Source organism: Hippocampus comes, unplaced genomic scaffold, assembly GCF_001891065.2.
Source record: "Hippocampus comes isolate QL1 unplaced genomic scaffold, H_comes_QL1_v1.1 scaffold99, whole genome shotgun sequence".
NCBI lineage: Eukaryota > Metazoa > Chordata > Actinopteri > Syngnathiformes > Syngnathidae > Hippocampus > Hippocampus comes.
The window spans coordinates 64578-74755 of NW_017805134.1; the positions used below are offsets into that span (position 1 = coordinate 64578).

A 10178-nucleotide genomic window follows, 5' to 3' on the forward strand; every position below is an offset into this window, starting at 1 on the left:
ACCCCCACCCCACTGTCGAGTCTGCCCACACCTTTCTTCTCTTCCTTGTGATTTTATTTATTTGGATCTCCACTAGGAGTTTATTTTCTGCTTCAGAAAAATTCAAATCAACGCCTCGGAAACAACAACACAAATGCAACCGGATGTGTTGATTTGTTCAGTCCACGCGCACGGGGAGAAGACTGGAGGTGCGTCGAAACTTCTTATATCGCGTAAACGGCATCCGCCGTCCGTGTGCGCCATTCTGGGGCTTCTATGCATCACTTTTACGAGGCACTAATTTCATTTGAGGGGTCCTCTCGGGTCACTAATGTGCGTGTTTGCCGCGCAGTTCGCACTCTGTCAAGGCTCCTGTCATAAAATGTGGCCGTGCGCATTAAAAAAAAAAAGGTGGACGTGACACTGAGTGCACTGGAAATAAATCTGCAAAAACAGCCACTGTTATACACAAACAGGACAAATAAATGTACACAAAACTTTTTTTCCCCCTCCCAGTGGGTCCGCAATAAGCTAATTTCCATACGGCTCGGCTTTGAGCGTATATCTGAAATTTATTTTAAACGCTTCATAAGGTACTTATGGACTATTTAATAAGCTCCAGTAAAGCTGTGTTAAAAAATGTTGCTTTTATAAAGATAATATTCACTTTTGATTTACACCAACACACATTCAACCATAAGCACAGCAGAATGAGGTCATTAAAATGTGTTACATGTACCACGCGTGTTATTTTTGCAGTTTCAGTTTAAATTGGGCCTCTCGTCAAGCTAAACCAGGCATCCAAAATCATCGGAACAGCTATCAAAGCTGATGACCGCCGTTCAGCGAACACGGTGTCAGTCAAAACTGAGCAGGATTGTCTTTGCGTTCCTAGTATCGGATCTCATTTGACCTTGCAGGTGTACCTAATGAAGTGGCACAGGCTGAGCACCGCAATATCACATCATCATTGCGCGCATCGCGTCGATATTATATCATTTACAGTAAATCGCCAACGTCTGCTGTATATCCTGCAGCCAAAAGACAAACATTTTCTCATTTGTTTCAATAATTGGCAAAACTGCTAAATCACTGCGCTGTGCAATATGCACTTCCAAAGTAACTTTGTGCAAGTTGCATATGCAAATGAGTCATGACAACTTGCTCAACAGAGTTAAAACAAAGCAGGAGGCTGCCGGGGTCTCGGGATGACGCCTCTGTGCGCAAATTGGAACTGAATTAACGAGCACCATTGACTCTGCGGAACGAACAAGCTCAGCCATCCCCACCCACCCCCACAAACTCCCTCCCCACGCACTCATCAAGGCAACCCCGGTAAAGGTTAACTCCTTCACCCTCGTCAAGTTCACAACACGGCGGCCTCGGCAGTGCAACGTCTCAATCCACAGTGATTTTTTTTTTTTATGGCTGGGGCGTGAACATCCTGATATCTAATCGGAGAGGAAGAACATATGTTGGCATTAAGACACCTTCTGTTGCTGCGTTATTGCGCTCCCCAAGGCAGGCCGGGGGGGCTGCAAAGGCACTTCAGTTACACAGACACACGTTGCACGTATCTCTAGAGGACCACGCAATGGTAATAAAGTAGAAACTGTTCGTCTTTTGTCTGTCCTTTCGCGCTTAACTACGGTGGGGGCAGCGTAATGTAGACATGGAGAAACACAACCGACTCAGTAAGCTACTGTAGTCTTTTTTTTTTTTTTTGCAAAGGAGAAATAATATATGCCTGTGAAGAATATTTATATTGTTTGTCTACATGCGTTGCTCCACCATTTGTGCTCAAATATCTGCATCACTACTACCACCGCTATTCATCAGCCTGACTACGGAAGTCGAAAGAGTGTGACATCACATGCCTAAAATGCAATCCATGCCTTGCTTGGGGGACCTAATTTCTGGGTGGCACATTCAAGTACGCTACACTTCCCTCTCCTCTGGCATGCATGTAAGAGATGGACCAATGTCTGACAATATCAAAGTGGCAGACCAAATATATGAAGTAAAATATTTGGAAACACAACCGACTCAGTAAGCTACTGTAGTCATTTTTGTTTTTTTTGTTTTTTTGCAAAGGATAAATAATATATGCCTGTGAAGAATATTTATATTGTTCGTCTACATGCGTTGCTCCACCATTTGTGCTCAAATATCTGCATCACTACTACCACCGCTATTCATCAGCCTGACTACGGAAGTCGAAAGAGTGTGACATCACATGCCTAAAATGCAATCCATGCCTTGCTTGGGGGACCTAATTTCTGGGTGGCACATTCAAGTACGCTACACTTCCCTCTCCTCTGGCATGCATGTAAGAGATGGACCAATGTCTGACAATATCAAAGTGGCAGACAAAATATATGAAGTGAAATATTTGAAGACAGTTGCAAAGTCTGAGAAATAAACAGTACTGTACTCAATTGTGGAGATACTGCATTCAAATTATTTTTCAACATCTGATTTTCCGATTTTTGTGGGGGAGTGGCTAAATCAATGCCAATTGACAGACTTGGATGTCCAGCATTCGTTACCCCTATCTTGCTATTGAAGAACTTGAGCTGCACAGTCAGGGGACATTATTCCCCAAACAATGAGCGTACATGTGCTTGTGCGCTTATGTCATGATTGGAGCCCAATTGTGGAGAGGAAGACTGTAAAATGTTTTCTTTGACTTGGCAAAAGTGAATTCCAAATTTGAACTTCAGAACACACAAAACAGTGTTCACAACAAATATATGAAGTAAAATATTTGAAAATAGTTGCAAAGTCTGAGAAATAAACAATACTGTACTCATTTGTGGAGATATTGCATTCAATTATTTTTCCAACATCTGATTTTCCGATTTTTGAGGGGGAGTGGCTAAATCAATGCCAATTGACAGACTTGGACGTCCAGCATTCGTCACCCCGATCTTGCTATTGAAGAACTTGAGCCGCACAGTCAGGGGACATTATTCCCCAAACAATGAGCGTACATGTGCTTGTGCGCTTATTTCATGATTGTAGCCCAATTGTGGAGAGGAAGACTGTAGTGGATCTCTAAAATGTTCTCTTTGACTTGGCAAAAGTGAATTCCAGATTTGAACTTCAGAACACACAAAACAGTGTTCACAATAGCAAAATCCATCAAAGAACCCATCAAAATCCACATCGACCAAGCGAGTCAGTTCGGGAAAACAACATAAGCATTTTTTATGGAGTAGTAGAAGCTGGTCTTCGGTTGTGATATGACGGTGGCCTCTCAAGAGGCTTTCGGGTTGAACATCTGGTGCTGACTGTTTCTAAATGTTGGGCCACATGAGCGAATGGAGCGCTGGGTGTCCAGGTGGAGCGTGTGCAGTGGCACCAGAGCCTTCCTCAGCTCATTAAGGCAGCAGAAAGCCGCACTGTGCACTGGGACAAGAAGAGGGAGCGCACAGACGATACAGTTCCACTATTTTATCATCTTTGGACTGCAGCGGGGTGGCGAGGTTGGCATGCCCTGCAGTGCTGTTTCACCCCAGCAAAGTGCTGCGCCCACACCTTTCCCAGACGCGTCAAACATCGACGCAACATTCAAAAGCTTACTTTCAGCCATCTGAGAAAACCGCGGCATTGTCCCCGTCACTTTTCGCTCCAGCTTCCTGGGAGATAAACAAAGCTATTTTCAGCACAGCCAATTTCTTCCCCTCCTCTTCCGCCTCGCCATCTTTCGATTCCTCCGGCGCCCGTTCTTTGACTCCGAACCTTCCGAGGAATCCTAAATCGATGCTCTGCTTTGATTTGGGGGGAAAAAAAAAAAGTCTGGAAGGGTGCGAGTCGGAGTGACGGCGACGACTAAAGCGAAAAAAAAAAAAAGAGAACAAGTCACCCAGTCAACTTAATTGTAATTAAAAGGCATGCGAGCAAGATCCAGGATGTGTTTGCACTTCCTCTCTCCACCCCAACCCCCTTCTTAATATTGTTATTAATCCACAAAAACACTTTCAGACTTAATTAAAAGCAACGACTGGGGCGTCTGCCCCTCCAGAGGGCCGTAGTGAATAATCACTGTCTCCTCCTTTAATAAGCTTCAACGTCCTTCGTGCACATGACGCTTCCCTCGCAATTATCGCCGCAGTCTCCCTCTTGCGTTTGCGCGTGGCCTCCCTGCACTCGCGCACACTCCAACTGCGCGCTGTCCTCCATCTCTCCTTTACACGAGCTCAACTCTTAGAGTGCTTTCCACTCCACAAAAAAAAAAAAAAAAAAAACCTACACTGACAAATGATATCATCATGATGCATCCTGCTCCGTCTGAATTTTTTTTTTTTTTAAAGCATGGCACAAATGAGCTGCTGCACGGTGCCTTCGGGGGTCCCTCTTTTCTCCCCCTTTGTTGTGCGTTCAGGTGAAAACAAGACATTGAAATGTGAAACCCAGCCCAGGCGCTGAATGTGGGAGCCATCTGGATGCAGGTTGCTGACATATGTTTTCGTGCCAGATGACAAAAAGAGAAATTTGAAAGCACGCTCGGAGTTTTTTCTATTTTGGCCATGGTCGCGCGCGGGTCCCATCAAGTCTCGATTGATTTTAGCATTCCGGAAATGTTTGGAGCTGCTATTCTTGGTGGCAATGAGCACTGAAAGGCCTCTGTGTGTGTGTGGCTGGTGCAACAGAAAGGCGTTGTTTGGAATGGACAGACTGGGCTTGAGAGAGAGATAGAGAGAGAGAGATAGAGAGAGAGAGAGAGAGAGAGAGAAAGAGAGAGACTGAGCCTCATTTTAAGTATTGATCCCCTTTGTTTCTGTGTCTGCGAGATAGTGTGTTCATGTTTTCTTTTTCCCAACATTTCTGGCCACTTCCTCTATCGTCGCACGGTGCACGGAGGCGGGGGCGGAACCTCTGGCCTCGATCCGCTTCGTAATTGGACGCCGGTGCTGACACTCAGGCCGAGTGGGACGTGAGCGCACGGGACCTAATTAGCGGCGAGAGGTGTTAAATGAAGATTGTCAGGAAATACGGCACGGAGCGGGAATGCCAGGATGACACCGTTGTCGTCGTGTACATCAGTGAGGATTTGATCAAAGCCTCCAAGCTCACGTTGCCAATAGCTTTTACAGCTATCGGAGCCACTCAGATACTGAAGCAAGCGCAATCTCTAATTGTACTTGGTTAAATGACACAACCTGCGGATGCCTGGCGAGGTACATTTTAGAATTAGCAACTTTCTAAAAATGGAAAAAATACACATTCGGTAACTCCACATTCCTCTGAATAAAGCAGCGGGTCATGCAACAAATAGAAAAGTGAAATACAGGCTATCCAATCATTCGTTTTCTAAACTGCGGGAGCCGGGCCCAGCTGACCACCACACTAAACCCTGGTAACTTGGCAACTGAACTAACAATGCTTACATCAAAGCCAGGTGAATGTAACACCATCAATGACAATGAAATATATGATTATTATTATTATGATTATTGTCATTGTATCAGCAATGTTGCTAACAACCACATCTGTTCAAGGCTCTGCATTTGCTTTGCACGGCGCAGTGACGACGGTGGCACGGCACAAACTTGTCCATATTCGACACTGGTTGCTAAGCGACCAAACAGGAAGTAGCCAGGAGCCATTTCTCGTTGGTTTGGATGGAAAGCAAGCCGCAGCTCAGCAATGTGGATTTGACCCGAGAACAACTCAAAAGTCTATGTCAGCTTGTAATAAGAAGAAGGAGAGAGAGAGGAAAAAAAAAGCTACAGTTCCATGAAGGCCGCATCAAGATGTACTTGAAACTAAGCACACAGCATTTTGGCTCCCTGTTAGAGAGAATATGCCAAAGCCTTACGAGTTAAAATATGTTAAAAACTGTTAGATTGGTCACCTACAAATACAAATATTAAATAATACCTTTATACTTATTTAATTTTCACCTCTATGCTGTTTTCGTTGCAGGAAATTGCAAATGTTTCTTGCTGTTGTCACTCTGAAATTACGCCGCCAACATCTCTCTTATTGGATTACTTATGACTTACTACTTATTGGATTTCTGCACCTGAACTGAGCATTTTTCAATTTGGGCACAGCGGCAGTCACCCACCTTGGGTGCTGCCAGCCTCTGCGGAATGGTGCGGTGCCATTGTACAGTGGCAGCGCATGCATAATGAACATATGGAAGAGAATGAATATATATATATATATATATATATATATACATTTTCCGAACTGCTTTTTTTAGGGCTGCCACTAAGCATTACTATGTCAGCAAAGTCGTCAACAATTAATGTAATAGTTGATGAATCATTTATTGATGTATTTATTTGACACTGTTTTTCTTCCAAAATTGTCTTGTTTTTCACTGGCTATATGCCTTGTCTGTGAAGCACATGCGCAGTAATGGTAATCCGGATCATCTGTGATGTACACAGTAGCATTGTGGTTAATGCAGTGTCATGGCTAACCTGTGTTAGCAACAGAGTCTGAAAGTTGGGGTGCATTTTCACCCAAAATACGTAATACAGTGTAAACTTCCCTTACATGGCAGCATGGCGATGAAAAACTAGCGTCTAAAAAGGGAAACATGTTGTGGCAGATGCCTGATTTTATTTCTGACATAGGGACAGTCATGTTGGGAAGCTAGCTAGCATTAGCACGCACAGGTTACCATGTGAGTTTGATGTAATGCGATGTCCTGTTTGGTATGCTGACATATTTTAGCGTCTACTATGTATTACGAAGGCATGAGTCATCAAACTCACGTTTATTAACAAGCAAAACACAGTTTTTCTATCCCACGGCGCACGCGCTCCCTCATGTCTCTCGCCATTCCCAGTCACTCGTAACCACACACAGTGTTCCGTTTATGACTCGGATATAGCAGCGTTCAAAGTAATGGAACATGACAGACTTGCCACAAGCTCCTAACGGCAACACTTACCAACAAAACACATAACCTAGTTCGTCACAATATACTAATTTATAGTGCTACTAATCTTAAAGAGTGCCCAAGAATATGTTTACAAGTTTTCCTTTTTGTTTTTAGAGTTTCATAGCATTAGTGCAACTCTGCATAGTGTCAAGTTTTTGGGTCCATCATTGATAAACCTGCCAGGAATGCTGGTACAAGCCGCGAGGTTTAATCAAAGTGGAATGTACTATGATCATAATTGTCTTTATCATTAATTCACATGTGCCTTAAAGAATTCAACCTGTAAGCTAACGTTGGTTACAGTATATGGAAGCAGCTGCTTTCTGGTGCGATCTGCCGCGATTTACATACCATCCAATTACTATGCGTAAATCTAGCATTGCCTTCAGAGATATTTCTCGCCAGTAAAAGACGATCCGAGAGGTATCTCGAGATATTTTAAACGATTCAATTTGATGCCCTTGGATGTTTTCAATCCAAACAGATTTTCTGATTCAAAGCATTTTAAAAACATAATATATATACATCATTCTTCCTTTTTTGGGAGGAATTCTCAATTGACCGTCCACTTCACCTACTGCATGTATGCCGAAATAAGGGATACATCATTCCGACCGAATCATGTAAGATTTCCGAATTGCCTCCCGTTGTAGACTATGAGAATATAGAAATATAAATCTATTGGTATGTGTGCATTAAGAGCAAAAGCTAAAACAGGACAGTCTCCCGTGGCTTCGTGAGTCAAGGATGCGACTGTGTTGACTCACAAGGCTCCTTCATTATAATGAGGGCCATATGGGAGATAGACAAGTGCCCCCCGGCCCATCTTATGCAAACATCCCTCTCGCCATCGCTCCCCACGCCCCTGACATTTAGCCGCCCTCCCCCGAATTCAGTCGTCAGCGATAGCCACAATTATCCTCTCCTTCCTCGACGGCGAGGCAGCGAGTCGGTGGTGTCACATGACTCATAGTCTGCACATTCTGCCTTCTCGGTTCTCTTATTTCTGCGGTGCACCCAAAAATGTGCATGTTGAATATTGTTTTGCAGAACATTTTGAACTGCTTTAACTTTTATAAGCGTTAAAGTGCATAACAGAGACATTCCCGTCACTACAGTGGCACCTCTGCTTATGAAATTAATTGGTTCTGGAAGAAATTTTTGAACTCAAAAATTTTGTAAGTAGAGACGCATTTTCCATGTAAATGCCCTAATTCGTTCCAAGCCCCCCCAAAATTCAGACATAAATGTTTCCTAAAGCATAAAAATGCATCAAAATATGGAACAAATACATGTTACAATTAGATTATTGCACAATAAATAAAGAGTTGTTCATAATGTAAAAAACAATGATTAAGGAATAAAAGTCATTCAAAATAGTCATTTAACTTCTAACTGCGTCCTGATCGTTTTTTGCCCTCTTTAGTCCATGTTCTCTCCCAGAAGTGGTTTTTGCCTGGCATTTTGTAAAGAACTGATCCAAGGACGTTTGCTTTTGTCGGCTTTTAACAATCGTTCGAAAATGTCCAAGGCAAACATCAGCATAGTGAGCGATCGCCCGATTGGTGCTGCATAGACCTGGCTGATTCACATTTTACGTAAAACTATCGGAACACCTCCTGATTCACATTTTACGTCAAACTATCGAAACACCTCATGGCCCGAGGGGTGAATGACGAGGACGCTGCATAGACACATATCTATCTATCTACACACAGACACAAATGGTAGAAGTCCCTCTTAGCCAATAGGATGCCAGGATGATGCTCTGTAATAGCCAATGGCAGAGCAGCTAGAAATATGTTGCGTTCAGGAAAGTCGGAGCTGCGAGTAGCAGGCCATACTGTCTTTTGACCTTTCGTATCTTGAAATTTCTTTCGCAACAAGAGGCAATATTTTCCTGTCGAGATGTTTCGTAACTTGAAAATTTGCTATGAAGAGAAGTTTGTAAGTAGAGGTACTGTACATTCTGTATTTTTACACAGGAAGTGCGGCGCTTGCAGGGTTAATGGCAAGCCTGCTTAAAGAAGTCATCACCTGAGTGAACAAAAGGTCGACTTTTACTTCTTTTTCGACTCCACTGAGAGCCACCCTTGCGTATTGGGGGTGGGCAGTCGAGGCGGACAGCGCGGCTCGCTAATTAAGTGATGAGCCTGTCAGAGAGTGAAGGGCGGGGCTCGGACCAGAGGGTCGGGTCAAAATTGCAGCCTCTCCTGCTTCCCGCCCCTGACGAGGCTCTCCCGACGCCCCATTTGCTGCCTCGCTCTTCTAACGAACTGGCCTGGCACCGCACCGCGCTCGCCTCAGGTAAACATCGGCGTGGCTTCTGCAGTCGTCTTTCAAAAGGAGACGAGACAGCTGGTGAAATGAATTCTTCTTCTACTCCGCCGGTGACAGATGGCAAATCTCCCATTAACGGGTTTCCTCCCCCCTGTCATGTTTTCAATCAGGCCTCTTCTGACGAATAAAACCGACACGAGCGTCCCGCGTTGTCAGGATTCCACCGGCGTGCCCGGCGGCTTTCGTCGCTTTCACGCTTGAAACGTTCGGGGAAAGGTTTCCTACACGAGCGCACGGATCGATGTTCTTGGAATTGGCTGCCTCGAGACGTACAACAATTTGACGCAAAATGCCCACGCGGCTTGTTATGAACACAACAATGTAAAAAGACATTTATTCCGCGGACCAAAAAATCATTGCAGGGATTCAATATTTGAGCCGGATTAAGAATTCTACCTTTACCGAGATAAATCAAAAACCGCTACCAACTCCGAGCATCCATCCATTTTCACTCGCACTTTTCCTTATAGATTTGGGAGGGCGGAGTACAACCAAGAGGCAGGTTGCCACCTATTATGTAACCAATTACACTCATACGGTACGTCAAGGTACCGCAGAATGCAAAAGGTCAGCAAAATATGAGCGTCCCAACTCATGTATCGGATCTCATTAGATGGTCCTGTGAGGTTCCAAGTGCTTAATGGGCCAAGTTACAACAGCTCTCGTGGGTCGAACTCGATTAATAATTGAAAATTAACAGTAAAAATGGCGGTTAGCGTAAACAATCGCCCATCTGAGCTTTGACGTACACGTCTGTACTTAATAAGATTTATTGGGTCATTTACTTACTCATGGAATGAGCATTACATCATTGTAAGAGCGGATCGGGTGACACCGTTTTTTTTTTTTTTAATTGTCATCATTTTGTTGGCGATGAGTGTGAACTAGAACGTACACAGACTCTTTCGGCACTGTGTGTGCGTGTGTGTGTGAGTTTTGGGGGGGGGGTGTTGGG

General features: G+C 44.1%; 1 protein-coding gene across 1 annotated transcript in view; it reads left to right on the forward strand.

The window, feature by feature from the left end:
- Window positions 1-10178, forward strand: part of c1ql1l2 (complement component 1, q subcomponent-like 1-like 2) — a 39410-nt gene that overhangs the window by 21590 nt on the left and 7642 nt on the right. The window lies entirely within an intron of this gene.